A 22,851-nucleotide genomic window follows, 5' to 3' on the forward strand; every position below is an offset into this window, starting at 1 on the left:
AGTTTCCGTAGTGTAGTGGTTATCACGTTTGCTTCACACGCGAAAGGTCCTCAGTTCGAAACTGGGCGGAAACAGTATTCTTTGTTCCTGCTTACTCCACAAAATAAAACTCTACTTAGTGGAATTGTCGGAAACTGGATAAGAAGTACAACTGCCCCAGGGTTGGATTTTCCTCCACACAATCAAAGTGTTCTGACCAGCGTTCCCAGCAAACTGGATGAAAAGAAGCAGAATTTTCCATTCTGACGTGCAACCTTTCATGCATGCCGAGGTAGAGGATCATATCGTCAATGTGAAGCTGTCTCTGACAGCAGAAACATGCTCAATATGTATCGTCTCTGTGTTAAATGGCTGTTGTCTTACTAGCAACTGGTAGAAAACTCCCCGTCAGGGAATCGAACCCTGGTCTTCCGCGTGACAAGCGGAGATACTATCCACTATACTAACGAGGACTGTGCTAATAGCATTTTTGGCTAAATAAAAAAAAGTGCCGCTGTTCCGGCCTATGAAGGGAATTCTTGGAGCTATACAGGGGAGGCTTTAAGTGAAGTAGACATTTACTGTCACTCAATGACACAGCAGCTGTGACTGAATCCATTCGGAAATCATGTTGTCTGGCATCTGAAATGTTTGCAGTCAAGTGTGAATGGTGCATTGAGCCTGGGCACGTGCATAAAAGTTATCTTCAGCAGTTTCCGTAGTGTAGTGGTTATCACGTTCGCTTCACACGCGAAAGGTCCTCAGTTCGAAACTGGGCGGAAGCAGTATTCTTTGTTCCTGCTTACTCCACAAAATAAAACTCTGCTTAGTGGAATTGTCGGAAACTGGATAAGAAGTACAACTGCCCCAGGGTTGGATTTTCCTCCACACAATCAAAGTGTTCTGACCAGCGTTCCCAGCAAACTGGATGAAAAGAAGCAGAATTTTCCATTCTGATGTGCATGCATGCCGAGGTAGAGGATCATATCGTCAATGTGAAGCTGTCTCTGAGAGCAGGAACATGCTCGATATGTATCGTTTCTGTGTTAAATGGCTGTTGTCTTACTAACAACTGGTAGAAAACTCCCCGTTAGGGAATCGAACCCTGGTCTTCCGCGTGACAAGCGGAGATACTATCCACTATACTAACGAGGACTGTGCTAATAGCATTTTTGGCTAAATAAAAAAAAGTGCCGCTGTTCCGGCCTATGAAGGGAATTCTTGGAGCTATACAGGGGAGGCTTTAAGTGAAGTAGACATTTACTGTCACTCAATGACACAGCAGCTGTGACTGAATCCATTCGGAAATCATGTTGTCTGGCATCTGAAATGTTTGCAGTCAAGTGTGAATGGTGCATTGAGCCTGGGCACGTGCATAAAAGTCATCTTCAGCAGTTTCCGTAGTGTAGTGGTTATCATGTTCGCTTCACACGCGAAAGGTCCTCAGTTTGAAACTGGGCGGAAACAGTATTCTTTGTTCCTGCTTACTCCACAAAATAAAACTCTACTTAGTGGAATTGTCCGAAACTGGATAAGAAGTACAACTGCCCCAGGGTTGGCTTTTCCTCCACACAATCAAAGTGTTCTGACTAGCGTTCCCAGCAAACTGGATGAAAAGAAGCAGAATTTTCCATTCTGATGTGCAACCTTTCATGCATGCCGAGGTAGAGGATCATATCGTCAATGTGAAGCTGTCTCTGAGAGCAGGAACATGCTCGATATGTATCGTCTCTGTGTTAAATGGCTGTTGTCTTATTAGCAATTGGTAGAAAACTCCCCATCAGGGAATCGAACCCTGTTTTTCCGCGTGACAAGCGGAGATACTATCCACTATACTAACGAGGACTGTGCTAATAGCATTTTTGGCTAAATAAAAAAAAGTGCCGCTGTTCCGGCCTATGAAGGGAATTCTTGGAGCTATACAGGGGAGGCTTTAAGTGTAGTAGACATTTACTGTCACTCAATGACACAGCAGCTGTGACTGAATCCATTCGGAAATCATGTTGTCTGGCATCTGAAATGTTTGCAGTCAAGTGTGAATGGTGCATTGAGCCTGGGCACGTGCATAAAAGTCATCTTCAGCAGTTTCCGTAGTGTAGTGGTTATCACGTTTGCCTAACACGCGAAAGGTCCTCAGTTCGAAACTGGGCGGAAACAGTATTCTTTGTTCCTGCTTACTCCACAAAATAAAACTCTACTTAGTGGAATTGTCAGAAACTGGATAAGTACAACTGCCCCAGGGTTGGCTTTTCCTCCACACAATCAAAGTGTTCTGACTAGCGTTCCCAGCAAACTGGATGAAAAGAAGCAGAATTTTCCATTCTGATGTGCAACCTTTCATGCATGCCGAGGTAGAGGATCATATCGTCAATGTGAAGCTGTCTCTGACAGCAGAAACATGCTCAATATGTATCGTCTCTGTGTTAAATGGCTGTTGTCTTACTAGCAACTGGTAGAAAACTCCCCGTCAGGGAATCGAACCCTGGTCTTCCGCGTGACAAGCGGAGATACTATCCACTATACTAACGAGGACTGTGCTAATAGCATTTTTGGCTAAATAAAAAAAAGTGCCGCTGTTCCGGCCTATGAAGGGAATTCTTGGAGCTATACAGGGGAGGCTTTAAGTGTAGAAGACATTTACTGTCACTCAATGACACAGCAGCTGTGACTGAATCCATTCGGAAATCATGTTGTCTGGCATCTGAAATGTTTGCAGTCAAGTGTGAATGGTGCATTGAGCCTGGGCACGTGCATAAAAGTCATCTTCAGCAGTTTCCGTAGTGTAGTGGTTATCATGTTCGCTTCACACGCGAAAGGTCCTCAGTTTGAAACTGGGCGGAAACAGTATTCTTTGTTCCTGCTTACTCCACAAAATAAAACTCTACTTAGTGGAATTGTCCGAAACTGGATAAGAAGTACAACTGCCCCAGGGTTGGCTTTTCCTCCACACAATCAAAGTGTTCTGACTAGCGTTCCCAGCAAACTGGATGAAAAGAAGCAGAATTTTCCATTCTGATGTGCAACCTTTCATGCATGCCGAGGTAGAGGATCATATCGTCAATGTGAAGCTGTCTCTGAGAGCAGGAACATGCTCGATATGTATCGTCTCTGTGTTAAATGGCTGTTGTCTTATTAGCAATTGGTAGAAAACTCCCCATCAGGGAATCGAACCCTGTTTTTCCGCGTGACAAGCGGAGATACTATCCACTATACTAACGAGGACTGTGCTAATAGCATTTTTGGCTAAATAAAAAAAAGTGCCGCTGTTCCGGCCTATGAAGGGAATTCTTGGAGCTATACAGGGGAGGCTTTAAGTGTAGTAGACATTTACTGTCACTCAATGACACAGCAGCTGTGACTGAATCCATTCGGAAATCATGTTGTCTGGCATCTGAAATGTTTGCAGTCAAGTGTGAATGGTGCATTGAGCCTGGGCACGTGCATAAAAGTCATCTTCAGCAGTTTCCGTAGTGTAGTGGTTATCACGTTTGCTTCACACGCGAAAGGTCCTCAGTTCGAAACTGGGCGGAAACAGTATTCTTTGTTCCTGCTTACTCCACAAAATAAAACTCTACTTAGTGGAATTGTCGGAAAGTGGATAAGAAGTACAACTGCCCCAGGGTTGGATTTTCCTCCACACAATCAAAGTGTTCTGACCAGCGTTCCCAGCAAACTGGATGAAAAGAAGCAGAATTTTCCATTCTGACGTGCAACCTTTCATGCATGCCGAGGTAGAGGATCATATCGTCAATGTGAAGCTGTCTCTGACAGCAGAAACATGCTCAATATGTATCGTCTCTGTGTTAAATGGCTGTTGTCTTACTAGCAACTGGTAGAAAACTCCCCGTCAGGGAATCGAACCCTGGTCTTCCGCGTGACAAGCGGAGATACTATCCACTATACTAACGAGGACTGTGCTAATAGCATTTTTGGCTAAATAAAAAAAAGTGCCGCTGTTCCGGCCTATGAAGGGAATTCTTGGAGCTATACAGGGGAGGCTTTAAGTGAAGTAGACATTTACTGTCACTCAATGACACAGCAGCTGTGACTGAATCCATTCGGAAATCATGTTGTCTGGCATCTGAAATGTTTGCAGTCAAGTGTGAATGGTGCATTGAGCCTGGGCACGTGCATAAAAGTTATCTTCAGCAGTTTCCGTAGTGTAGTGGTTATCACGTTCGCTTCACACGCGAAAGGTCCTCAGTTCGAAACTGGGCGGAAGCAGTATTCTTTGTTCCTGCTTACTCCACACAATAAAACTCTACTTAGTGGAATTGTCGGAAACTGGATAAGAAGTACAACTGCCCCAGGGTTGGATTTTCCTCCACACAATCAAAGTGTTCTGACCAGCGTTCCCAGCAAACTGGATGAAAAGAAGCAGAATTTTCCATTCTGATGTGCATGCATGCCGAGGTAGAGGATCATATCGTCAATGTGAAGCTGTCTCTGACAGCAGAAACATGCTCAATATGTATCGTCTCTGTGTTAAATGGCTGTTGTCTTACTAGCAACTGGTAGAAAACTCCCCGTCAGGGAATCGAACCCTGGTCTTCCGCGTGACAAGCGGAGATACTATCCACTATACTAACGAGGACTGTGCTAATAGCATTTTTGGCTAAATAAAAAAAAGTGCCGCTGTTCCGGCCTATGAAGGGAATTCTTGGAGCTATACAGGGGAGGCTTTAAGTGAAGTAGACATTTACTGTCACTCAATGACACAGCAGCTGTGACTGAATCCATTCGGAAATCATGTTGTCTGGCATCTGAAATGTTTGCAGTCAAGTGTGAATGGTGCATTGAGCCTGGGCACGTGCATAAAAGTTATCTTCAGCAGTTTCCGTAGTGTAGTGGTTATCACGTTCGCTTCACACGCGAAAGGTCCTCAGTTCGAAACTGGGCGGAAGCAGTATTCTTTGTTCCTGCTTACTCCACAAAATAAAACTCTACTTAGTGGAATTGTCGGAAACTGGATAAGAAGTACAACTGCCCCAGGGTTGGATTTTCCTCCACACAATCAAAGTGTTCTGACCAGCGTTCCCAGCAAACTGGATGAAAAGAAGCAGAATTTTCCATTCTGATGTGCATGCATGCCGAGGTAGAGGATCATATCGTCAATGTGAAGCTGTCTCTGACAGCAGAAACATGCTCAATATGTATCGTCTCTGTGTTAAATGGCTGTTGTCTTACTAGCAACTGGTAGAAAACTCCCCGTCAGGGAATCGAACCCTGGTCTTCCGCGTGACAAGCGGAGATACTATCCACTATACTAACGTGGACTGTGCTAATAGCATTTTTGGCTAAATAAAAAAAAGTGCCGCTGTTCCGGCCTATGAAGGGAATTCTTGGAGCTATACAGGGGAGGCTTTAAGTGAAGTAGACATTTACTGTCACTCAATGACACAGCAGCTGTGACTGAATCCATTCGGAAATCATGTTGTCTGGCATCTGAAATGTTTGCAGTCAAGTGTGAATGGTGCATTGAGCCTGGGCACGTGCATAAAAGTTATCTTCAGCAGTTTCCGTAGTGTAGTGGTTATCACGTTTGCTTCACACGCGAAAGGTCCTCAGTTCGAAACTGGGCGGAAACAGTATTCTTTGTTCCTGCTTACTCCACAAAATAAAACTCTACTTAGTGGAATTGTCGGAAACTGGATAAGAAGTACAACTGCCCCAGGGTTGGATTTTCCTCCACACAATCAAAGTGTTCTGACCAGCGTTCCCAGCAAACTGGATGAAAAGAAGCAGAATTTTCCATTCTGACGTGCAACCTTTCATGCATGCCGAGGTAGAGGATCATATCGTCAATGTGAAGCTGTCTCTGACAGCAGAAACATGCTCAATATGTATCGTCTCTGTGTTAAATGGCTGTTGTCTTACTAGCAACTGGTAGAAAACTCCCCGTCAGGGAATCGAACCCTGGTCTTCCGCGTGACAAGCGGAGATACTATCCACTATACTAACGAGGACTGTGCTAATAGCATTTTTGGCTAAATAAAAAAAAGTGCCGCTGTTCCGGCCTATGAATGGAATTCTTGGAGCTATACAGGGGAGGCTTTAAGTGAAGTAGACATTTACTGTCACTCAATGACACAGCAGCTGTGACTGAATCCATTCGGAAATCATGTTGTCTGGCATCTGAAATGTTTGCAGTCAAGTGTGAATGGTGCATTGAGCCTGGGCACGTGCATAAAAGTTATCTTCAGCAGTTTCCGTAGTGTAGTGGTTATCACGTTCGCTTCACACGCGAAAGGTCCTCAGTTCGAAACTGGGCGGAAGCAGTATTCTTTGTTCCTGCTTACTCCACAAAATAAAACTCTACTTAGTGGAATTGTCGGAAACTGGATAAGAAGTACAACTGCCCCAGGGTTGGATTTTCCTCCACACAATCAAAGTGTTCTGACCAGCGTTCCCAGCAAACTGGATGAAAAGAAGCAGAATTTTCCATTCTGACGTGCAACCTTTCATGCATGCCGAGGTAGAGGATCATATCGTCAATGTGAAGCTGTCTCTGAGAGCAGGAACATGCTCGATATGTATCGTTTCTGTGTTAAATGGCTGTTGTCTTATTAGCAATTGGTAGAAAACTCCCCATCAGGGAATCGAACCCTGTTTTTCCGCGTGACAAGCGGAGATACTATCCACTATACTAACGAGGACTGTGCTAATAGCATTTTTGGCTAAATAAAAAAAAGTGCCGCTGTTCCGGCCTATGAAGGGAATTCTTGGAGCTATACAGGGGAGGCTTTAAGTGTAGTAGACATTTACTGTCACTCAATGACACAGCAGCTGTGACTGAATCCATTCGGAAATCATGTTGTCTGGCATCTGAAATGTTTGCAGTCAAGTGTGAATGGTGCATTGAGCCTGGGCACGTGCATAAAAGTCATCTTCAGCAGTTTCCGTAGTGTAGTGGTTATCACGTTTGCTTCACACGCGAAAGGTCCTCAGTTCGAAACTGGGCGGAAACAGTATTCTTTGTTCCTGCTTACTCCACAAAATAAAACTCTACTTAGTGGAATTGTCGGAAAGTGGATAAGAAGTACAACTGCCCCAGGGTTGGATTTTCCTCCACACAATCAAAGTGTTCTGACCAGCGTTCCCAGCAAACTGGATGAAAAGAAGCAGAATTTTCCATTCTGACGTGCAACCTTTCATGCATGCCGAGGTAGAGGATCATATCGTCAATGTGAAGCTGTCTCTGACAGCAGAAACATGCTCAATATGTATCGTCTCTGTGTTAAATGGCTGTTGTCTTACTAGCAACTGGTAGAAAACTCCCCGTCAGGGAATCGAACCCTGGTCTTCCGCGTGACAAGCGGAGATACTATCCACTATACTAACGAGGACTGTGCTAATAGCATTTTTGGCTAAATAAAAAAAAGTGCCGCTGTTCCGGCCTATGAAGGGAATTCTTGGAGCTATACAGGGGAGGCTTTAAGTGAAGTAGACATTTACTGTCACTCAATGACACAGCAGCTGTGACTGAATCCATTCGGAAATCATGTTGTCTGGCATCTGAAATGTTTGCAGTCAAGTGTGAATGGTGCATTGAGCCTGGGCACGTGCATAAAAGTTATCTTCAGCAGTTTCCGTAGTGTAGTGGTTATCACGTTCGCTTCACACGCGAAAGGTCCTCAGTTCGAAACTGGGCGGAAGCAGTATTCTTTGTTCCTGCTTACTCCACACAATAAAACTCTACTTAGTGGAATTGTCGGAAACTGGATAAGAAGTACAACTGCCCCAGGGTTGGATTTTCCTCCACACAATCAAAGTGTTCTGACCAGCGTTCCCAGCAAACTGGATGAAAAGAAGCAGAATTTTCCATTCTGATGTGCATGCATGCCGAGGTAGAGGATCATATCGTCAATGTGAAGCTGTCTCTGACAGCAGAAACATGCTCAATATGTATCGTCTCTGTGTTAAATGGCTGTTGTCTTACTAGCAACTGGTAGAAAACTCCCCGTCAGGGAATCGAACCCTGGTCTTCCGCGTGACAAGCGGAGATACTATCCACTATACTAACGAGGACTGTGCTAATAGCATTTTTGGCTAAATAAAAAAAAGTGCCGCTGTTCCGGCCTATGAAGGGAATTCTTGGAGCTATACAGGGGAGGCTTTAAGTGAAGTAGACATTTACTGTCACTCAATGACACAGCAGCTGTGACTGAATCCATTCGGAAATCATGTTGTCTGGCATCTGAAATGTTTGCAGTCAAGTGTGAATGGTGCATTGAGCCTGGGCACGTGCATAAAAGTTATCTTCAGCAGTTTCCGTAGTGTAGTGGTTATCACGTTCGCTTCACACGCGAAAGGTCCTCAGTTCGAAACTGGGCGGAAGCAGTATTCTTTGTTCCTGCTTACTCCACAAAATAAAACTCTACTTAGTGGAATTGTCGGAAACTGGATAAGAAGTACAACTGCCCCAGGGTTGGATTTTCCTCCACACAATCAAAGTGTTCTGACCAGCGTTCCCAGCAAACTGGATGAAAAGAAGCAGAATTTTCCATTCTGATGTGCATGCATGCCGAGGTAGAGGATCATATCGTCAATGTGAAGCTGTCTCTGACAGCAGAAACATGCTCAATATGTATCGTCTCTGTGTTAAATGGCTGTTGTCTTACTAGCAACTGGTAGAAAACTCCCCGTCAGGGAATCGAACCCTGGTCTTCCGCGTGACAAGCGGAGATACTATCCACTATACTAACGAGGACTGTGCTAATAGCATTTTTGGCTAAATAAAAAAAAGTGCCGCTGTTCCGGCCTATGAAGGGAATTCTTGGAGCTATACAGGGGAGGCTTTAAGTGAAGTAGACATTTACTGTCACTCAATGACACAGCAGCTGTGACTGAATCCATTCGGAAATCATGTTGTCTGGCATCTGAAATGTTTGCAGTCAAGTGTGAATGGTGCATTGAGCCTGGGCACGTGCATAAAAGTTATCTTCAGCAGTTTCCGTAGTGTAGTGGTTATCACGTTTGCTTCACACGCGAAAGGTCCTCAGTTCGAAACTGGGCGGAAACAGTATTCTTTGTTCCTGCTTACTCCACAAAATAAAACTCTACTTAGTGGAATTGTCGGAAACTGGATAAGAAGTACAACTGCCCCAGGGTTGGATTTTCCTCCACACAATCAAAGTGTTCTGACCAGCGTTCCCAGCAAACTGGATGAAAAGAAGCAGAATTTTCCATTCTGACGTGCAACCTTTCATGCATGCCGAGGTAGAGGATCATATCGTCAATGTGAAGCTGTCTCTGACAGCAGAAACATGCTCAATATGTATCGTCTCTGTGTTAAATGGCTGTTGTCTTACTAGCAACTGGTAGAAAACTCCCCGTCAGGGAATCGAACCCTGGTCTTCCGCGTGACAAGCGGAGATACTATCCACTATACTAACGAGGACTGTGCTAATAGCATTTTTGGCTAAATAAAAAAAAGTGCCGCTGTTCCGGCCTATGAATGGAATTCTTGGAGCTATACAGGGGAGGCTTTAAGTGAAGTAGACATTTACTGTCACTCAATGACACAGCAGCTGTGACTGAATCCATTCGGAAATCATGTTGTCTGGCATCTGAAATGTTTGCAGTCAAGTGTGAATGGTGCATTGAGCCTGGGCACGTGCATAAAAGTTATCTTCAGCAGTTTCCGTAGTATAGTGGTTATCACGTTCGCTTCACACGCGAAAGGTCCTCAGTTCGAAACTGGGCGGAAGCAGTATTCTTTGTTCCTGCTTACTCCACAAAATAAAACTCTACTTAGTGGAATTGTCGGAAACTGGATAAGAAGTACAACTGCCCCAGGGTTGGATTTTCCTCCACACAATCAAAGTGTTCTGACCAGCGTTCCCAGCAAACTGGATGAAAAGAAGCAGAATTTTCCATTCTGACGTGCAACCTTTCATGCATGCCGAGGTAGAGGATCATATCGTCAATGTGAAGCTGTCTCTGAGAGCAGGAACATGCTCGATATGTATCGTTTCTGTGTTAAATGGCTGTTGTCTTATTAGCAATTGGTAGAAAACTCCCCATAAGGGAATCGAACCCTGTTTTTCCGCGTGACAAGCGGAGATACTATCCACTATACTAACGAGGACTGTGCTAATAGCATTTTTGGCTAAATAAAAAAAAGTGCCGCTGTTCCGGCCTATGAAGGGAATTCTTGGAGCTATACAGGGGAGGCTTTAAGTGTAGTAGACATTTACTGTCACTCAATGACACAGCAGCTGTGACTGAATCCATTCGGAAATCATGTTGTCTGGCATCTGAAATGTTTGCAGTCAAGTGTGAATGGTGCATTGAGCCTGGGCACGTGCATAAAAGTCATCTTCAGCAGTTTCCGTAGTGTAGTGGTTATCACGTTTGCTTCACACGCGAAAGGTCCTCAGTTCGAAACTGGGCGGAAACAGTATTCTTTGTTCCTGCTTACTCCACAAAATAAAACTCTACTTAGTGGAATTGTCGGAAAGTGGATAAGAAGTACAACTGCCCCAGGGTTGGATTTTCCTCCACACAATCAAAGTGTTCTGACCAGCGTTCCCAGCAAACTGGATGAAAAGAAGCAGAATTTTCCATTCTGACGTGCAACCTTTCACGCATGCCGAGGTAGAGGATCATATCGTCAATGTGAAGCTGTCTCTGACAGCAGAAACATGCTCAATATGTATCGTCTCTGTGTTAAATGGCTGTTGTCTTACTAGCAACTGGTAGAAAACTCCCCGTCAGGGAATCGAACCCTGGTCTTCCGCGTGACAAGCGGAGATACTATCCACTATACTAACGAGGACTGTGCTAATAGCATTTTTGGCTAAATAAAAAAAAGTGCCGCTGTTCCGGCCTATGAAGGGAATTCTTGGAGCTATACAGGGGAGGCTTTAAGTGAAGTAGACATTTACTGTCACTCAATGACACAGCAGCTGTGACTGAATCCATTCGGAAATCATGTTGTCTGGCATCTGAAATGTTTGCAGTCAAGTGTGAATGGTGCATTGAGCCTGGGCACGTGCATAAAAGTTATCTTCAGCAGTTTCCGTAGTGTAGTGGTTATCACGTTCGCTTCACACGCGAAAGGTCCTCAGTTTGAAACTGGGCGGAAGCAGTATTCTTTGTTCCTGCTTACTCCACACAATAAAACTCTACTTAGTGGAATTGTCGGAAACTGGATAAGAAGTACAACTGCCCCAGGGTTGGATTTTCCTCCACACAATCAAAGTGTTCTGACCAGCGTTCCCAGCAAACTGGATGAAAAGAAGCAGAATTTTCCATTCTGATGTGCATGCATGCCGAGGTAGAGGATCATATCGTCAATGTGAAGCTGTCTCTGACAGCAGAAACATGCTCAATATGTATCGTCTCTGTGTTAAATGGCTGTTGTCTTACTAGCAACTGGTAGAAAACTCCCCGTCAGGGAATCGAACCCTGGTCTTCCGCGTGACAAGCGGAGATACTATCCACTATACTAACGAGGACTGTGCTAATAGCATTTTTGGCTAAATAAAAAAAAGTGCCGCTGTTCCGGCCTATGAAGGGAATTCTTGGAGCTATACAGGGGAGGCTTTAAGTGAAGTAGACATTTACTGTCACTCAATGACACAGCAGCTGTGACTGAATCCATTCGGAAATCATGTTGTCTGGCATCTGAAATGTTTGCAGTCAAGTGTGAATGGTGCATTGAGCCTGGGCACGTGCATAAAAGTTATCTTCAGCAGTTTCCGTAGTGTAGTGGTTATCACGTTCGCTTCACACGCGAAAGGTCCTCAGTTCGAAACTGGGCGGAAGCAGTATTCTTTGTTCCTGCTTACTCCACAAAATAAAACTCTACTTAGTGGAATTGTCGGAAACTGGATAAGAAGTACAACTGCCCCAGGGTTGGATTTTCCTCCACACAATCAAAGTGTTCTGACCAGCGTTCCCAGCAAACTGGATGAAAAGAAGCAGAATTTTCCATTCTGATGTGCATGCATGCCGAGGTAGAGGATCATATCGTCAATGTGAAGCTGTCTCTGACAGCAGAAACATGCTCAATATGTATCGTCTCTGTGTTAAATGGCTGTTGTCTTACTAGCAACTGGTAGAAAACTCCCCGTCAGGGAATCGAACCCTGGTCTTCCGCGTGACAAGCGGAGATACTATCCACTATACTAACGTGGACTGTGCTAATAGCATTTTTGGCTAAATAAAAAAAAGTGCCGCTGTTCCGGCCTATGAAGGGAATTCTTGGAGCTATACAGGGGAGGCTTTAAGTGAAGTAGACATTTACTGTCACTCAATGACACAGCAGCTGTGACTGAATCCATTCGGAAATCATGTTGTCTGGCATCTGAAATGTTTGCAGTCAAGTGTGAATGGTGCATTGAGCCTGGGCACGTGCATAAAAGTTATCTTCAGCAGTTTCCGTAGTGTAGTGGTTATCACGTTTGCTTCACACGCGAAAGGTCCTCAGTTCGAAACTGGGCGGAAACAGTATTCTTTGTTCCTGCTTACTCCACAAAATAAAACTCTACTTAGTGGAATTGTCGGAAACTGGATAAGAAGTACAACTGCCCCAGGGTTGGATTTTCCTCCACACAATCAAAGTGTTCTGACCAGCGTTCCCAGCAAACTGGATGAAAAGAAGCAGAATTTTCCATTCTGACGTGCAACCTTTCATGCATGCCGAGGTAGAGGATCATATCGTCAATGTGAAGCTGTCTCTGACAGCAGAAACATGCTCAATATGTATCGTCTCTGTGTTAAATGGCTGTTGTCTTACTAGCAACTGGTAGAAAACTCCCCGTCAGGGAATCGAACCCTGGTCTTCCGCGTGACAAGCGGAGATACTATCCACTATACTAACGAGGACTGTGCTAATAGCATTTTTGGCTAAATAAAAAAAAGTGCCGCTGTTCCGGCCTATGAATGGAATTCTTGGAGCTATACAGGGGAGGCTTTAAGTGAAGTAGACATTTACTGTCACTCAATGACACAGCAGCTGTGACTGAATCCATTCGGAAATCATGTTGTCTGGCATCTGAAATGTTTGCAGTCAAGTGTGAATGGTGCATTGAGCCTGGGCACGTGCATAAAAGTTATCTTCAGCAGTTTCCGTAGTGTAGTGGTTATCACGTTCGCTTCACACGCGAAAGGTCCTCAGTTCGAAACTGGGCGGAAGCAGTATTCTTTGTTCCTGCTTACTCCACAAAATAAAACTCTACTTAGTGGAATTGTCGGAAACTGGATAAGAAGTACAACTGCCCCAGGGTTGGATTTTCCTCCACACAATCAAAGTGTTCTGACCAGCGTTCCCAGCAAACTGGATGAAAAGAAGCAGAATTTTCCATTCTGACGTGCAACCTTTCATGCATGCCGAGGTAGAGGATCATATCGTCAATGTGAAGCTGTCTCTGAGAGCAGGAACATGCTCGATATGTATCGTTTCTGTGTTAAATGGCTGTTGTCTTATTAGCAATTGGTAGAAAACTCCCCATCAGGGAATCGAACCCTGTTTTTCCGCGTGACAAGCGGAGATACTATCCACTATACTAACGAGGACTGTGCTAATAGCATTTTTGGCTAAATAAAAAAAAGTGCCGCTGTTCCGGCCTATGAAGGGAATTCTTGGAGCTATACAGGGGAGGCTTTAAGTGTAGTAGACATTTACTGTCACTCAATGACACAGCAGCTGTGACTGAATCCATTCGGAAATCATGTTGTCTGGCATCTGAAATGTTTGCAGTCAAGTGTGAATGGTGCATTGAGCCTGGGCACGTGCATAAAAGTCATCTTCAGCAGTTTCCGTAGTGTAGTGGTTATCACGTTTGCTTCACACGCGAAAGGTCCTCAGTTCGAAACTGGGCGGAAACAGTATTCTTTGTTCCTGCTTACTCCACAAAATAAAACTCTACTTAGTGGAATTGTCGGAAAGTGGATAAGAAGTACAACTGCCCCAGGGTTGGATTTTCCTCCACACAATCAAAGTGTTCTGACCAGCGTTCCCAGCAAACTGGATGAAAAGAAGCAGAATTTTCCATTCTGACGTGCAACCTTTCATGCATGCCGAGGTAGAGGATCATATCGTCAATGTGAAGCTGTCTCTGACAGCAGAAACATGCTCAATATGTATCGTCTCTGTGTTAAATGGCTGTTGTCTTACTAGCAACTGGTAGAAAACTCCCCGTCAGGGAATCGAACCCTGGTCTTCCGCGTGACAAGCGGAGATACTATCCACTATACTAACGAGGACTGTGCTAATAGCATTTTTGGCTAAATAAAAAAAAGTGCCGCTGTTCCGGCCTATGAAGGGAATTCTTGGAGCTATACAGGGGAGGCTTTAAGTGAAGTAGACATTTACTGTCACTCAATGACACAGCAGCTGTGACTGAATCCATTCGGAAATCATGTTGTCTGGCATCTGAAATGTTTGCAGTCAAGTGTGAATGGTGCATTGAGCCTGGGCACGTGCATAAAAGTTATCTTCAGCAGTTTCCGTAGTGTAGTGGTTATCACGTTCGCTTCACACGCGAAAGGTCCTCAGTTCGAAACTGGGCGGAAGCAGTATTCTTTGTTCCTGCTTACTCCACACAATAAAACTCTACTTAGTGGAATTGTCGGAAACTGGATAAGAAGTACAACTGCCCCAGGGTTGGATTTTCCTCCACACAATCAAAGTGTTCTGACCAGCGTTCCCAGCAAACTGGATGAAAAGAAGCAGAATTTTCCATTCTGATGTGCATGCATGCCGAGGTAGAGGATCATATCGTCAATGTGAAGCTGTCTCTGACAGCAGAAACATGCTCAATATGTATCGTCTCTGTGTTAAATGGCTGTTGTCTTACTAGCAACTGGTAGAAAACTCCCCGTCAGGGAATCGAACCCTGGTCTTCCGCGTGACAAGCGGAGATACTATCCACTATACTAACGAGGACTGTGCTAATAGCATTTTTGGCTAAATAAAAAAAAGTGCCGCTGTTCCGGCCTATGAAGGGAATTCTTGGAGCTATACAGGGGAGGCTTTAAGTGAAGTAGACATTTACTGTCACTCAATGACACAGCAGCTGTGACTGAATCCATTCGGAAATCATGTTGTCTGGCATCTGAAATGTTTGCAGTCAAGTGTGAATGGTGCATTGAGCCTGGGCACGTGCATAAAAGTTATCTTCAGCAGTTTCCGTAGTGTAGTGGTTATCACGTTCGCTTCACACGCGAAAGGTCCTCAGTTCGAAACTGGGCGGAAGCAGTATTCTTTGTTCCTGCTTACTCCACAAAATAAAACTCTACTTAGTGGAATTGTCGGAAACTGGATAAGAAGTACAACTGCCCCAGGGTTGGATTTTCCTCCACACAATCAAAGTGTTCTGACCAGCGTTCCCAGCAAACTGGATGAAAAGAAGCAGAATTTTCCATTCTGATGTGCATGCATGCCGAGGTAGAGGATCATATCGTCAATGTGAAGCTGTCTCTGACAGCAGAAACATGCTCAATATGTATCGTCTCTGTGTTAAATGGCTGTTGTCTTACTAGCAACTGGTAGAAAACTCCCCGTCAGGGAATCGAACCCTGGTCTTCCGCGTGACAAGCGGAGATACTATCCACTATACTAACGAGGACTGTGCTAATAGCATTTTTGGCTAAATAAAAAAAAGTGCCGCTGTTCCGGCCTATGAAGGGAATTCTTGGAGCTATACAGGGGAGGCTTTAAGTGAAGTAGACATTTACTGTCACTCAATGACACAGCAGCTGTGACTGAATCCATTCGGAAATCATGTTGTCTGGCATCTGAAATGTTTGCAGTCAAGTGTGAATGGTGCATTGAGCCTGGGCACGTGCATAAAAGTTATCTTCAGCAGTTTCCGTAGTGTAGTGGTTATCACGTTTGCTTCACACGCGAAAGGTCCTCAGTTCGAAACTGGGCGGAAACAGTATTCTTTGTTCCTGCTTACTCCACAAAATAAAACTCTACTTAGTGGAATTGTCGGAAACTGGATAAGAAGTACAACTGCCCCAGGGTTGGATTTTCCTCCACACAATCAAAGTGTTCTGACCAGCGTTCCCAGCAAACTGGATGAAAAGAAGCAGAATTTTCCATTCTGACGTGCAACCTTTCATGCATGCCGAGGTAGAGGATCATATCGTCAATGTGAAGCTGTCTCTGACAGCAGAAACATGCTCAATATGTATCGTCTCTGTGTTAAATGGCTGTTGTCTTACTAGCAACTGGTAGAAAACTCCCCGTCAGGGAATCGAACCCTGGTCTTCCGCGTGACAAGCGGAGATACTATCCACTATACTAACGAGGACTGTGCTAATAGCATTTTTGGCTAAATAAAAAAAAGTGCCGCTGTTCCGGCCTATGAATGGAATTCTTGGAGCTATACAGGGGAGGCTTTAAGTGAAGTAGACATTTACTGTCACTCAATGACACAGCAGCTGTGACTGAATCCATTCGGAAATCATGTTGTCTGGCATCTGAAATGTTTGCAGTCAAGTGTGAATGGTGCATTGAGCCTGGGCACGTGCATAAAAGTTATCTTCAGCAGTTTCCGTAGTATAGTGGTTATCACGTTCGCTTCACACGCGAAAGGTCCTCAGTTCGAAACTGGGCGGAAGCAGTATTCTTTGTTCCTGCTTACTCCACAAAATAAAACTCTACTTAGTGGAATTGTCGGAAACTGGATAAGAAGTACAACTGCCCCAGGGTTGGATTTTCCTCCACACAATCAAAGTGTTCTGACCAGCGTTCCCAGCAAACTGGATGAAAAGAAGCAGAATTTTCCATTCTGACGTGCAACCTTTCATGCATGCCGAGGTAGAGGATCATATCGTCAATGTGAAGCTGTCTCTGAGAGCAGGAACATGCTCGATATGTATCGTTTCTGTGTTAAATGGCTGTTGTCTTATTAGCAATTGGTAGAAAACTCCCCATAAGGGAATCGAACCCTGTTTTTCCGCGTGACAAGCGGAGATACTATCCACTATACTAACGAGGACTGTGCTAATAGCATTTTTGGCTAAATAAAAAAAAGTGCCGCTGTTCCGGCCTATGAAGGGAATTCTTGGAGCTATACAGGGGAGGCTTTAAGTGTAGTAGACATTTACTGTCACTCAATGACACAGCAGCTGTGACTGAATCCATTCGGAAATCATGTTGTCTGGCATCTGAAATGTTTGCAGTCAAGTGTGAATGGTGCATTGAGCCTGGGCACGTGCATAAAAGTCATCTTCAGCAGTTTCCGTAGTGTAGTGGTTATCACGTTTGCTTCACACGCGAAAGGTCCTCAGTTCGAAACTGGGCGGAAACAGTATTCTTTGTTCCTGCTTACTCCACAAAATAAAACTCTACTTAGTGGAATTGTCGGAAAGTGGATAAGAAGTACAACTGCCCCAGGGTTGGATTTTCCTCCACACAATCAAAGTGTTCTGACCAGCGTTCCCAGCAAACTGGATGAAAAGAAGCAGAATTTTCCATTCTGACGTGCAACCTTTCACGCATGCCGAGGTAGAGGATCATATCGTCAATGTGAAGCTGTCTCTGACAGCAGAAACATGCTCAATATGTATCGTCTCTGTGTTAAATGGCTGTTGTCTTACTAGCAACTGGTAGAAAACTCCCCGTCAGGGAATCGAACCCTGGTCTTCCGCGTGACAAGCGGAGATACTATCCACTATACTAACGAGGACTGTGCTAATAGCATTTTTGGCTAAATAAAAAAAAGTGCCGCTGTTCCGGCCTATGAAGGGAATTCTTGGAGCTATACAGGGGAGGCTTTAAGTGAAGTAGACATTTACTGTCACTCAATGACACAGCAGCTGTGACTGAATCCATTCGGAAATCATGTTGTCTGGCATCTGAAATGTTTGCAGTCAAGTGTGAATGGTGCATTGAGCCTGGGCACGTGCATAAAAGTTATCTTCAGCAGTTTCCGTAGTGTAGTGGTTATCACGTTCGCTTCACACGCGAAAGGTCCTCAGTTTGAAACTGGGCGGAAGCAGTATTCTTTGTTCCTGCTTACTCCACACAATAAAACTCTACTTAGTGGAATTGTCGGAAACTGGATAAGAAGTACAACTGCCCCAGGGTTGGATTTTCCTCCACACAATCAAAGTGTTCTGACCAGCGTTCCCAGCAAACTGGATGAAAAGAAGCAGAATTTTCCATTCTGATGTGCATGCATGCCGAGGTAGAGGATCATATCGTCAATGTGAAGCTGTCTCTGACAGCAGAAACATGCTCAATATGTATCGTCTCTGTGTTAAATGGCTGTTGTCTTACTAGCAACTGGTAGAAAACTCCCCGTCAGGGAATCGAACCCTGGTCTTCCGCGTGACAAGCGGAGATACTATCCACTATACTAACGAGGACTGTGCTAATAGCATTTTTGGCTAAATAAAAAAAAGTGCCGCTGTTCCGGCCTATGAAGGGAATTCTTGGAGCTATACAGGGGAGGCTTTAAGTGAAGTAGACATTTACTGTCACTCAATGACACAGCAGCTGTGACTGAATCCATTCGGAAATCATGTTGTCTGGCATCTGAAATGTTTGCAGTCAAGTGTGAATGGTGCATTGAGCCTGGGCACGTGCATAAAAGTTATCTTCAGCAGTTTCCGTAGTGTAGTGGTTATCACGTTCGCTTCACACGCGAAAGGTCCTCAGTTCGAAACTGGGCGGAAGCAGTATTCTTTGTTCCTGCTTACTCCACACAATAAAACTCTACTTAGTGGAATTGTCGGAAACTGGATAAGAAGTACAACTGCCCCAGGGTTGGATTTTCCTCCACACAATCAAAGTGTTCTGACCAGCGTTCCCAGCAAACTGGATGAAAAGAAGCAGAATTTTCCATTCTGATGTGCATGCATGCCGAGGTAGAGGATCATATCGTCAATGTGAAGCTGTCTCTGACAGCAGAAACATGCTCAATATGTATCGTCTCTGTGTTAAATGGCTGTTGTCTTACTAGCAACTGGTAGAAAACTCCCCGTCAGGGAATCGAACCCTGGTCTTCCGCGTGACAAGCGGAGATACTATCCACTATACTAACGAGGACTGTGCTAATAGCATTTTTGGCTAAATAAAAAAAAGTGCCGCTGTTCCGGCCTATGAAGGGAATTCTTGGAGCTATACAGGGGAGGCTTTAAGTGAAGTAGACATTTACTGTCACTCAATGACACAGCAGCTGTGACTGAATCCATTCGGAAATCATGTTGTCTGGCATCTGAAATGTTTGCAGTCAAGTGTGAATGGTGCATTGAGCCTGGGCACGTGCATAAAAGTTATCTTCAGCAGTTTCCGTAGTGTAGTGGTTATCACGTTCGCTTCACACGCGAAAGGTCCTCAGTTCGAAACTGGGCGGAAGCAGTATTCTTTGTTCCTGCTTACTCCACAAAATAAAACTCTACTTAGTGGAATTGTCGGAAACTGGATAAGAAGTACAACTGCCCCAGGGTTGGATTTTCCTCCACACAATCAAAGTGTTCTGACCAGCGTTCCCAGCAAACTGGATGAAAAGAAGCAGAATTTTCCATTCTGATGTGCATGCATGCCGAGGTAGAGGATCATATCGTCAATGTGAAGCTGTCTCTGACAGCAGAAACATGCTCAATATGTATCGTCTCTGTGTTAAATGGCTGTTGTCTTACTAGCAACTGGTAGAAAACTCCCCGTCAGGGAATCGAACCCTGGTCTTCCGCGTGACAAGCGGAGATACTATCCACTATACTAACGAGGACTGTGCTAATAGCATTTTTGGCTAAATAAAAAAAAGTGCCGCTGTTCCGGCCTATGAAGGGAATTCTTGGAGCTATACAGGGGAGGCTTTAAGTGAAGTAGACATTTACTGTCACTCAATGACACAGCAGCTGTGACTGAATCCATTCGGAAATCATGTTGTCTGGCATCTGAAATGTTTGCAGTCAAGTGTGAATGGTGCATTGAGCCTGGGCACGTGCATAAAAGTTATCTTCAGCAGTTTCCGTAGTGTAGTGGTTATCACGTTTGCTTCACACGCGAAAGGTCCTCAGTTCGAAACTGGGTGGAAACAGTATTCTTTGTTCCTGCTTACTCCACAAAATAAAACTCTACTTAGTGGAATTGTCGGAAACTGGATAAGAAGTACAACTGCCCCAGGGTTGGATTTTCCTCCACACAATCAAAGTGTTCTGACCAGCGTTCCCAGCAAACTGGATGAAAAGAAGCAGAATTTTCCATTCTGACGTGCAACCTTTCATGCATGCCGAGGTAGAGGATCATATCGTCAATGTGAAGCTGTCTCTGACAGCAGAAACATGCTCAATATGTATCGTCTCTGTGTTAAATGGCTGTTGTCTTACTAGCAACTGGTAGAAAACTCCCCGTCAGGGAATCGAACCCTGGTCTTCCGCGTGACAAGCGGAGATACTATCCACTATACTAACGAGGACTGTGCTAATAGCATTTTTGGCTAAATAAAAAAAAGTGCCGCTGTTCCGGCCTATGAATGGAATTCTTGGAGCTATACAGGGGAGGCTTTAAGTGAAGTAGACATTTACTGTCACTCAATGACACAGCAGCTGTGACTGAATCCATTCGGAAATCATGTTGTCTGGCATCTGAAATGTTTGCAGTCAAGTGTGAATGGTGCATTGAGCCTGGGCACGTGCATAAAAGTTATCTTCAGCAGTTTCCGTAGTGTAGTGGTTATCACGTTCGCTTCACACGCGAAAGGTCCTCAGTTCGAAACTGGGCGGAAGCAGTATTCTTTGTTCCTGCTTACTCCACAAAATAAAACTCTACTTAGTGGAATTGTCGGAAACTGGATAAGAAGTACAACTGCCCCAGGGTTGGATTTTCCTCCACACAATCAAAGTGTTCTGACCAGCGTTCCCAGCAAACTGGATGAAAAGAAGCAGAATTTTCCATTCTGACGTGCAACCTTTCATGCATGCCGAGGTAGAGGATCATATCGTCAATGTGAAGCTGTCTCTGAGAGCAGGAACATGCTCGATATGTATCGTTTCTGTGTTAAATGGCTGTTGTCTTATTAGCAATTGGTAGAAAACTCCCCATCAGGGAATCGAACCCTGTTTTTCCGCGTGACAAGCGGAGATACTATCCACTATACTAACGAGGACTGTGCTAATAGCATTTTTGGCTAAATAAAAAAAAGTGCCGCTGTTCCGGCCTATGAAGGGAATTCTTGGAGCTATACAGGGGAGGCTTTAAGTGTAGTAGACATTTACTGTCACTCAATGACACAGCAGCTGTGACTGAATCCATTCGGAAATCATGTTGTCTGGCATCTGAAATGTTTGCAGTCAAGTGTGAATGGTGCATTGAGCCTGGGCACGTGCATAAAAGTCATCTTCAGCAGTTTCCGTAGTGTAGTGGTTATCACGTTTGCTTCACACGCGAAAGGTCCTCAGTTCGAAACTGGGCGGAAACAGTATTCTTTGTTCCTGCTTACTCCACAAAATAAAACTCTACTTAGTGGAATTGTCGGAAAGTGGATAAGAAGTACAACTGCCCCAGGGTTGGATTTTCCTCCACACAATCAAAGTGTTCTGACCAGCGTTCCCAGCAAACTGGATGAAAAGAAGCAGAATTTTCCATTCTGACGTGCAACCTTTCATGCATGCCGAGGTAGAGGATCATATCGTCAATGTGAAGCTGTCTCTGACAGCAGAAACATGCTCAATATGTATCGTCTCTGTGTTAAATGGCTGTTGTCTTACTAGCAACTGGTAGAAAACTCCCCGTCAGGGAATCGAACCCTGGTCTTCCGCGTGACAAGCGGAGATACTATCCACTATACTAACGAGGACTGTGCTAATAGCATTTTTGGCTAAATAAAAAAAAGTGCCGCTGTTCCGGCCTATGAAGGGAATTCTTGGAGCTATACAGGGGAGGCTTTAAGTGAAGTAGACATTTACTGTCACTCAATGACACAGCAGCTGTGACTGAATCCATTCGGAAATCATGTTGTCTGGCATCTGAAATGTTTGCAGTCAAGTGTGAATGGTGCATTGAGCCTGGGCACGTGCATAAAAGTTATCTTCAGCAGTTTCCGTAGTGTAGTGGTTATCACGTTTGCTTCACACGCGAAAGGTCCTCAGTTCGAAACTGGGCGGAAACAGTATTCTTTGTTCCTGCTTACTCCACAAAATAAAACTCTACTTAGTGGAATTGTCGGAAACTGGATAAGAAGTACAACTGCCCCAGGGTTGGATTTTCCTCCACACAATCAAAGTGTTCTGACCAGCGTTCCCAGCAAACTGGATGAAAAGAAGCAGAATTTTCCATTCTGACGTGCAACCTTTCATGCATGCCGAGGTAGAGGATCATATCGTCAATGTGAAGCTGTCTCTGACAGCAGAAACATGCTCAATATGTATCGTCTCTGTGTTAAATGGCTGTTGTCTTACTAGCAACTGGTAGAAAACTCCCCGTCAGGGAATCGAACCCTGGTCTTCCGCGTGACAAGCGGAGATACTATCCACTATACTAACGAGGACTGTGCTAATAGCATTTTTGGCTAAATAAAAAAAAGTGCCGCTGTTCCGGCCTATGAATGGAATTCTTGGAGCTATACAGGGGAGGCTTTAAGTGAAGTAGACATTTACTGTCACTCAATGACACAGCAGCTGTGACTGAATCCATTCGGAAATCATGTTGTCTGGCATCTGAAATGTTTGCAGTCAAGTGTGAATGGTGCATTGAGCCTGGGCACGTGCATAAAAGTTATCTTCAGCAGTTTCCGTAGTGTAGTGGTTATCACGTTCGCTTCACACGCGAAAGGTCCTCAGTTCGAAACTGGGCGGAAGCAGTATTCTTTGTTCCTGCTTACTCCACAAAATAAAACTCTACTTAGTGGAATTGTCGGAAACTGGATAAGAAGTACAACTGCCCCAGGGTTGGATTTTCCTCCACAC

The 22,851-nt window shown here is 44.5% G+C and overlaps 57 non-coding genes across 57 annotated transcripts; 34 read left to right on the plus strand and 23 right to left on the minus strand.

The window, feature by feature from the left end:
- The first annotated feature begins 1 nt into the window (after nucleotide 1).
- Nucleotides 2-74, plus strand: trnav-cac (transfer RNA valine (anticodon CAC)). The gene has a single exon. It is a non-coding gene; the product is annotated as a tRNA-Val (tRNA).
- A 306-nt stretch (nucleotides 75-380) lies between these two features.
- On the minus strand, nucleotides 381-452 carry trnad-guc (transfer RNA aspartic acid (anticodon GUC)). Its single transcript has one exon. It is a non-coding gene; the product is annotated as a tRNA-Asp (tRNA).
- Nucleotides 453-691: 239 nt separating this feature from the next.
- On the plus strand, nucleotides 692-764 carry trnav-cac (transfer RNA valine (anticodon CAC)). The gene has a single exon. It is a non-coding gene; the product is annotated as a tRNA-Val (tRNA).
- Nucleotides 765-1,373: 609 nt separating this feature from the next.
- On the plus strand, nucleotides 1,374-1,446 carry trnav-cac (transfer RNA valine (anticodon CAC)). Its single transcript has one exon. It is a non-coding gene; the product is annotated as a tRNA-Val (tRNA).
- A 617-nt stretch (nucleotides 1,447-2,063) lies between these two features.
- On the plus strand, nucleotides 2,064-2,136 carry trnav-aac (transfer RNA valine (anticodon AAC)). Its single transcript has one exon. It is a non-coding gene; the product is annotated as a tRNA-Val (tRNA).
- A 303-nt stretch (nucleotides 2,137-2,439) lies between these two features.
- trnad-guc (transfer RNA aspartic acid (anticodon GUC)) lies at nucleotides 2,440-2,511 on the minus strand. Its single transcript has one exon. It is a non-coding gene; the product is annotated as a tRNA-Asp (tRNA).
- Nucleotides 2,512-2,750: 239 nt separating this feature from the next.
- On the plus strand, nucleotides 2,751-2,823 carry trnav-cac (transfer RNA valine (anticodon CAC)). The gene has a single exon. It is a non-coding gene; the product is annotated as a tRNA-Val (tRNA).
- A 617-nt stretch (nucleotides 2,824-3,440) lies between these two features.
- trnav-cac (transfer RNA valine (anticodon CAC)) lies at nucleotides 3,441-3,513 on the plus strand. The gene has a single exon. It is a non-coding gene; the product is annotated as a tRNA-Val (tRNA).
- A 306-nt stretch (nucleotides 3,514-3,819) lies between these two features.
- On the minus strand, nucleotides 3,820-3,891 carry trnad-guc (transfer RNA aspartic acid (anticodon GUC)). Its single transcript has one exon. It is a non-coding gene; the product is annotated as a tRNA-Asp (tRNA).
- Nucleotides 3,892-4,130: 239 nt separating this feature from the next.
- On the plus strand, nucleotides 4,131-4,203 carry trnav-cac (transfer RNA valine (anticodon CAC)). The gene has a single exon. It is a non-coding gene; the product is annotated as a tRNA-Val (tRNA).
- Nucleotides 4,204-4,501: 298 nt separating this feature from the next.
- On the minus strand, nucleotides 4,502-4,573 carry trnad-guc (transfer RNA aspartic acid (anticodon GUC)). The gene has a single exon. It is a non-coding gene; the product is annotated as a tRNA-Asp (tRNA).
- Nucleotides 4,574-4,812: 239 nt separating this feature from the next.
- trnav-cac (transfer RNA valine (anticodon CAC)) lies at nucleotides 4,813-4,885 on the plus strand. Its single transcript has one exon. It is a non-coding gene; the product is annotated as a tRNA-Val (tRNA).
- Nucleotides 4,886-5,494: 609 nt separating this feature from the next.
- On the plus strand, nucleotides 5,495-5,567 carry trnav-cac (transfer RNA valine (anticodon CAC)). Its single transcript has one exon. It is a non-coding gene; the product is annotated as a tRNA-Val (tRNA).
- Nucleotides 5,568-5,873: 306 nt separating this feature from the next.
- trnad-guc (transfer RNA aspartic acid (anticodon GUC)) lies at nucleotides 5,874-5,945 on the minus strand. The gene has a single exon. It is a non-coding gene; the product is annotated as a tRNA-Asp (tRNA).
- Nucleotides 5,946-6,184: 239 nt separating this feature from the next.
- Nucleotides 6,185-6,257, plus strand: trnav-cac (transfer RNA valine (anticodon CAC)). The gene has a single exon. It is a non-coding gene; the product is annotated as a tRNA-Val (tRNA).
- Nucleotides 6,258-6,874: 617 nt separating this feature from the next.
- trnav-cac (transfer RNA valine (anticodon CAC)) lies at nucleotides 6,875-6,947 on the plus strand. Its single transcript has one exon. It is a non-coding gene; the product is annotated as a tRNA-Val (tRNA).
- Nucleotides 6,948-7,253: 306 nt separating this feature from the next.
- On the minus strand, nucleotides 7,254-7,325 carry trnad-guc (transfer RNA aspartic acid (anticodon GUC)). The gene has a single exon. It is a non-coding gene; the product is annotated as a tRNA-Asp (tRNA).
- A 239-nt stretch (nucleotides 7,326-7,564) lies between these two features.
- trnav-cac (transfer RNA valine (anticodon CAC)) lies at nucleotides 7,565-7,637 on the plus strand. Its single transcript has one exon. It is a non-coding gene; the product is annotated as a tRNA-Val (tRNA).
- A 298-nt stretch (nucleotides 7,638-7,935) lies between these two features.
- Nucleotides 7,936-8,007, minus strand: trnad-guc (transfer RNA aspartic acid (anticodon GUC)). The gene has a single exon. It is a non-coding gene; the product is annotated as a tRNA-Asp (tRNA).
- A 239-nt stretch (nucleotides 8,008-8,246) lies between these two features.
- trnav-cac (transfer RNA valine (anticodon CAC)) lies at nucleotides 8,247-8,319 on the plus strand. Its single transcript has one exon. It is a non-coding gene; the product is annotated as a tRNA-Val (tRNA).
- A 298-nt stretch (nucleotides 8,320-8,617) lies between these two features.
- Nucleotides 8,618-8,689, minus strand: trnad-guc (transfer RNA aspartic acid (anticodon GUC)). Its single transcript has one exon. It is a non-coding gene; the product is annotated as a tRNA-Asp (tRNA).
- A 239-nt stretch (nucleotides 8,690-8,928) lies between these two features.
- trnav-cac (transfer RNA valine (anticodon CAC)) lies at nucleotides 8,929-9,001 on the plus strand. Its single transcript has one exon. It is a non-coding gene; the product is annotated as a tRNA-Val (tRNA).
- A 306-nt stretch (nucleotides 9,002-9,307) lies between these two features.
- On the minus strand, nucleotides 9,308-9,379 carry trnad-guc (transfer RNA aspartic acid (anticodon GUC)). The gene has a single exon. It is a non-coding gene; the product is annotated as a tRNA-Asp (tRNA).
- Nucleotides 9,380-9,618: 239 nt separating this feature from the next.
- Nucleotides 9,619-9,691, plus strand: trnav-cac (transfer RNA valine (anticodon CAC)). The gene has a single exon. It is a non-coding gene; the product is annotated as a tRNA-Val (tRNA).
- Nucleotides 9,692-10,308: 617 nt separating this feature from the next.
- On the plus strand, nucleotides 10,309-10,381 carry trnav-cac (transfer RNA valine (anticodon CAC)). Its single transcript has one exon. It is a non-coding gene; the product is annotated as a tRNA-Val (tRNA).
- A 306-nt stretch (nucleotides 10,382-10,687) lies between these two features.
- trnad-guc (transfer RNA aspartic acid (anticodon GUC)) lies at nucleotides 10,688-10,759 on the minus strand. The gene has a single exon. It is a non-coding gene; the product is annotated as a tRNA-Asp (tRNA).
- A 239-nt stretch (nucleotides 10,760-10,998) lies between these two features.
- trnav-cac (transfer RNA valine (anticodon CAC)) lies at nucleotides 10,999-11,071 on the plus strand. Its single transcript has one exon. It is a non-coding gene; the product is annotated as a tRNA-Val (tRNA).
- A 298-nt stretch (nucleotides 11,072-11,369) lies between these two features.
- On the minus strand, nucleotides 11,370-11,441 carry trnad-guc (transfer RNA aspartic acid (anticodon GUC)). The gene has a single exon. It is a non-coding gene; the product is annotated as a tRNA-Asp (tRNA).
- A 239-nt stretch (nucleotides 11,442-11,680) lies between these two features.
- On the plus strand, nucleotides 11,681-11,753 carry trnav-cac (transfer RNA valine (anticodon CAC)). The gene has a single exon. It is a non-coding gene; the product is annotated as a tRNA-Val (tRNA).
- A 609-nt stretch (nucleotides 11,754-12,362) lies between these two features.
- Nucleotides 12,363-12,435, plus strand: trnav-cac (transfer RNA valine (anticodon CAC)). The gene has a single exon. It is a non-coding gene; the product is annotated as a tRNA-Val (tRNA).
- Nucleotides 12,436-12,741: 306 nt separating this feature from the next.
- Nucleotides 12,742-12,813, minus strand: trnad-guc (transfer RNA aspartic acid (anticodon GUC)). Its single transcript has one exon. It is a non-coding gene; the product is annotated as a tRNA-Asp (tRNA).
- Nucleotides 12,814-13,052: 239 nt separating this feature from the next.
- trnav-cac (transfer RNA valine (anticodon CAC)) lies at nucleotides 13,053-13,125 on the plus strand. Its single transcript has one exon. It is a non-coding gene; the product is annotated as a tRNA-Val (tRNA).
- A 617-nt stretch (nucleotides 13,126-13,742) lies between these two features.
- trnav-cac (transfer RNA valine (anticodon CAC)) lies at nucleotides 13,743-13,815 on the plus strand. The gene has a single exon. It is a non-coding gene; the product is annotated as a tRNA-Val (tRNA).
- Nucleotides 13,816-14,121: 306 nt separating this feature from the next.
- trnad-guc (transfer RNA aspartic acid (anticodon GUC)) lies at nucleotides 14,122-14,193 on the minus strand. The gene has a single exon. It is a non-coding gene; the product is annotated as a tRNA-Asp (tRNA).
- Nucleotides 14,194-14,432: 239 nt separating this feature from the next.
- On the plus strand, nucleotides 14,433-14,505 carry trnav-cac (transfer RNA valine (anticodon CAC)). The gene has a single exon. It is a non-coding gene; the product is annotated as a tRNA-Val (tRNA).
- Nucleotides 14,506-14,803: 298 nt separating this feature from the next.
- On the minus strand, nucleotides 14,804-14,875 carry trnad-guc (transfer RNA aspartic acid (anticodon GUC)). Its single transcript has one exon. It is a non-coding gene; the product is annotated as a tRNA-Asp (tRNA).
- Nucleotides 14,876-15,114: 239 nt separating this feature from the next.
- trnav-cac (transfer RNA valine (anticodon CAC)) lies at nucleotides 15,115-15,187 on the plus strand. The gene has a single exon. It is a non-coding gene; the product is annotated as a tRNA-Val (tRNA).
- Nucleotides 15,188-15,485: 298 nt separating this feature from the next.
- Nucleotides 15,486-15,557, minus strand: trnad-guc (transfer RNA aspartic acid (anticodon GUC)). The gene has a single exon. It is a non-coding gene; the product is annotated as a tRNA-Asp (tRNA).
- A 239-nt stretch (nucleotides 15,558-15,796) lies between these two features.
- On the plus strand, nucleotides 15,797-15,869 carry trnav-cac (transfer RNA valine (anticodon CAC)). The gene has a single exon. It is a non-coding gene; the product is annotated as a tRNA-Val (tRNA).
- Nucleotides 15,870-16,175: 306 nt separating this feature from the next.
- Nucleotides 16,176-16,247, minus strand: trnad-guc (transfer RNA aspartic acid (anticodon GUC)). The gene has a single exon. It is a non-coding gene; the product is annotated as a tRNA-Asp (tRNA).
- A 239-nt stretch (nucleotides 16,248-16,486) lies between these two features.
- On the plus strand, nucleotides 16,487-16,559 carry trnav-cac (transfer RNA valine (anticodon CAC)). Its single transcript has one exon. It is a non-coding gene; the product is annotated as a tRNA-Val (tRNA).
- Nucleotides 16,560-17,176: 617 nt separating this feature from the next.
- On the plus strand, nucleotides 17,177-17,249 carry trnav-cac (transfer RNA valine (anticodon CAC)). The gene has a single exon. It is a non-coding gene; the product is annotated as a tRNA-Val (tRNA).
- A 306-nt stretch (nucleotides 17,250-17,555) lies between these two features.
- On the minus strand, nucleotides 17,556-17,627 carry trnad-guc (transfer RNA aspartic acid (anticodon GUC)). Its single transcript has one exon. It is a non-coding gene; the product is annotated as a tRNA-Asp (tRNA).
- A 239-nt stretch (nucleotides 17,628-17,866) lies between these two features.
- trnav-cac (transfer RNA valine (anticodon CAC)) lies at nucleotides 17,867-17,939 on the plus strand. Its single transcript has one exon. It is a non-coding gene; the product is annotated as a tRNA-Val (tRNA).
- A 298-nt stretch (nucleotides 17,940-18,237) lies between these two features.
- trnad-guc (transfer RNA aspartic acid (anticodon GUC)) lies at nucleotides 18,238-18,309 on the minus strand. Its single transcript has one exon. It is a non-coding gene; the product is annotated as a tRNA-Asp (tRNA).
- A 239-nt stretch (nucleotides 18,310-18,548) lies between these two features.
- trnav-cac (transfer RNA valine (anticodon CAC)) lies at nucleotides 18,549-18,621 on the plus strand. Its single transcript has one exon. It is a non-coding gene; the product is annotated as a tRNA-Val (tRNA).
- A 298-nt stretch (nucleotides 18,622-18,919) lies between these two features.
- Nucleotides 18,920-18,991, minus strand: trnad-guc (transfer RNA aspartic acid (anticodon GUC)). Its single transcript has one exon. It is a non-coding gene; the product is annotated as a tRNA-Asp (tRNA).
- A 239-nt stretch (nucleotides 18,992-19,230) lies between these two features.
- On the plus strand, nucleotides 19,231-19,303 carry trnav-cac (transfer RNA valine (anticodon CAC)). The gene has a single exon. It is a non-coding gene; the product is annotated as a tRNA-Val (tRNA).
- A 298-nt stretch (nucleotides 19,304-19,601) lies between these two features.
- On the minus strand, nucleotides 19,602-19,673 carry trnad-guc (transfer RNA aspartic acid (anticodon GUC)). Its single transcript has one exon. It is a non-coding gene; the product is annotated as a tRNA-Asp (tRNA).
- Nucleotides 19,674-19,912: 239 nt separating this feature from the next.
- Nucleotides 19,913-19,985, plus strand: trnav-cac (transfer RNA valine (anticodon CAC)). The gene has a single exon. It is a non-coding gene; the product is annotated as a tRNA-Val (tRNA).
- Nucleotides 19,986-20,291: 306 nt separating this feature from the next.
- trnad-guc (transfer RNA aspartic acid (anticodon GUC)) lies at nucleotides 20,292-20,363 on the minus strand. The gene has a single exon. It is a non-coding gene; the product is annotated as a tRNA-Asp (tRNA).
- A 239-nt stretch (nucleotides 20,364-20,602) lies between these two features.
- trnav-cac (transfer RNA valine (anticodon CAC)) lies at nucleotides 20,603-20,675 on the plus strand. Its single transcript has one exon. It is a non-coding gene; the product is annotated as a tRNA-Val (tRNA).
- Nucleotides 20,676-21,292: 617 nt separating this feature from the next.
- Nucleotides 21,293-21,365, plus strand: trnav-cac (transfer RNA valine (anticodon CAC)). Its single transcript has one exon. It is a non-coding gene; the product is annotated as a tRNA-Val (tRNA).
- A 306-nt stretch (nucleotides 21,366-21,671) lies between these two features.
- On the minus strand, nucleotides 21,672-21,743 carry trnad-guc (transfer RNA aspartic acid (anticodon GUC)). The gene has a single exon. It is a non-coding gene; the product is annotated as a tRNA-Asp (tRNA).
- Nucleotides 21,744-21,982: 239 nt separating this feature from the next.
- trnav-cac (transfer RNA valine (anticodon CAC)) lies at nucleotides 21,983-22,055 on the plus strand. The gene has a single exon. It is a non-coding gene; the product is annotated as a tRNA-Val (tRNA).
- Nucleotides 22,056-22,361: 306 nt separating this feature from the next.
- On the minus strand, nucleotides 22,362-22,433 carry trnad-guc (transfer RNA aspartic acid (anticodon GUC)). The gene has a single exon. It is a non-coding gene; the product is annotated as a tRNA-Asp (tRNA).
- A 239-nt stretch (nucleotides 22,434-22,672) lies between these two features.
- On the plus strand, nucleotides 22,673-22,745 carry trnav-cac (transfer RNA valine (anticodon CAC)). The gene has a single exon. It is a non-coding gene; the product is annotated as a tRNA-Val (tRNA).
- The last annotated feature ends 106 nt before the right edge of the window (nucleotides 22,746-22,851 follow it).

Source organism: Anarhichas minor, unplaced genomic scaffold (genome assembly GCF_050575085.1).
Source record: "Anarhichas minor isolate MPS153535 unplaced genomic scaffold, ASM5057508v1 ptg000136l, whole genome shotgun sequence".
Classification (NCBI taxonomy): domain Eukaryota; kingdom Metazoa; phylum Chordata; class Actinopteri; order Perciformes; family Anarhichadidae; genus Anarhichas; species Anarhichas minor.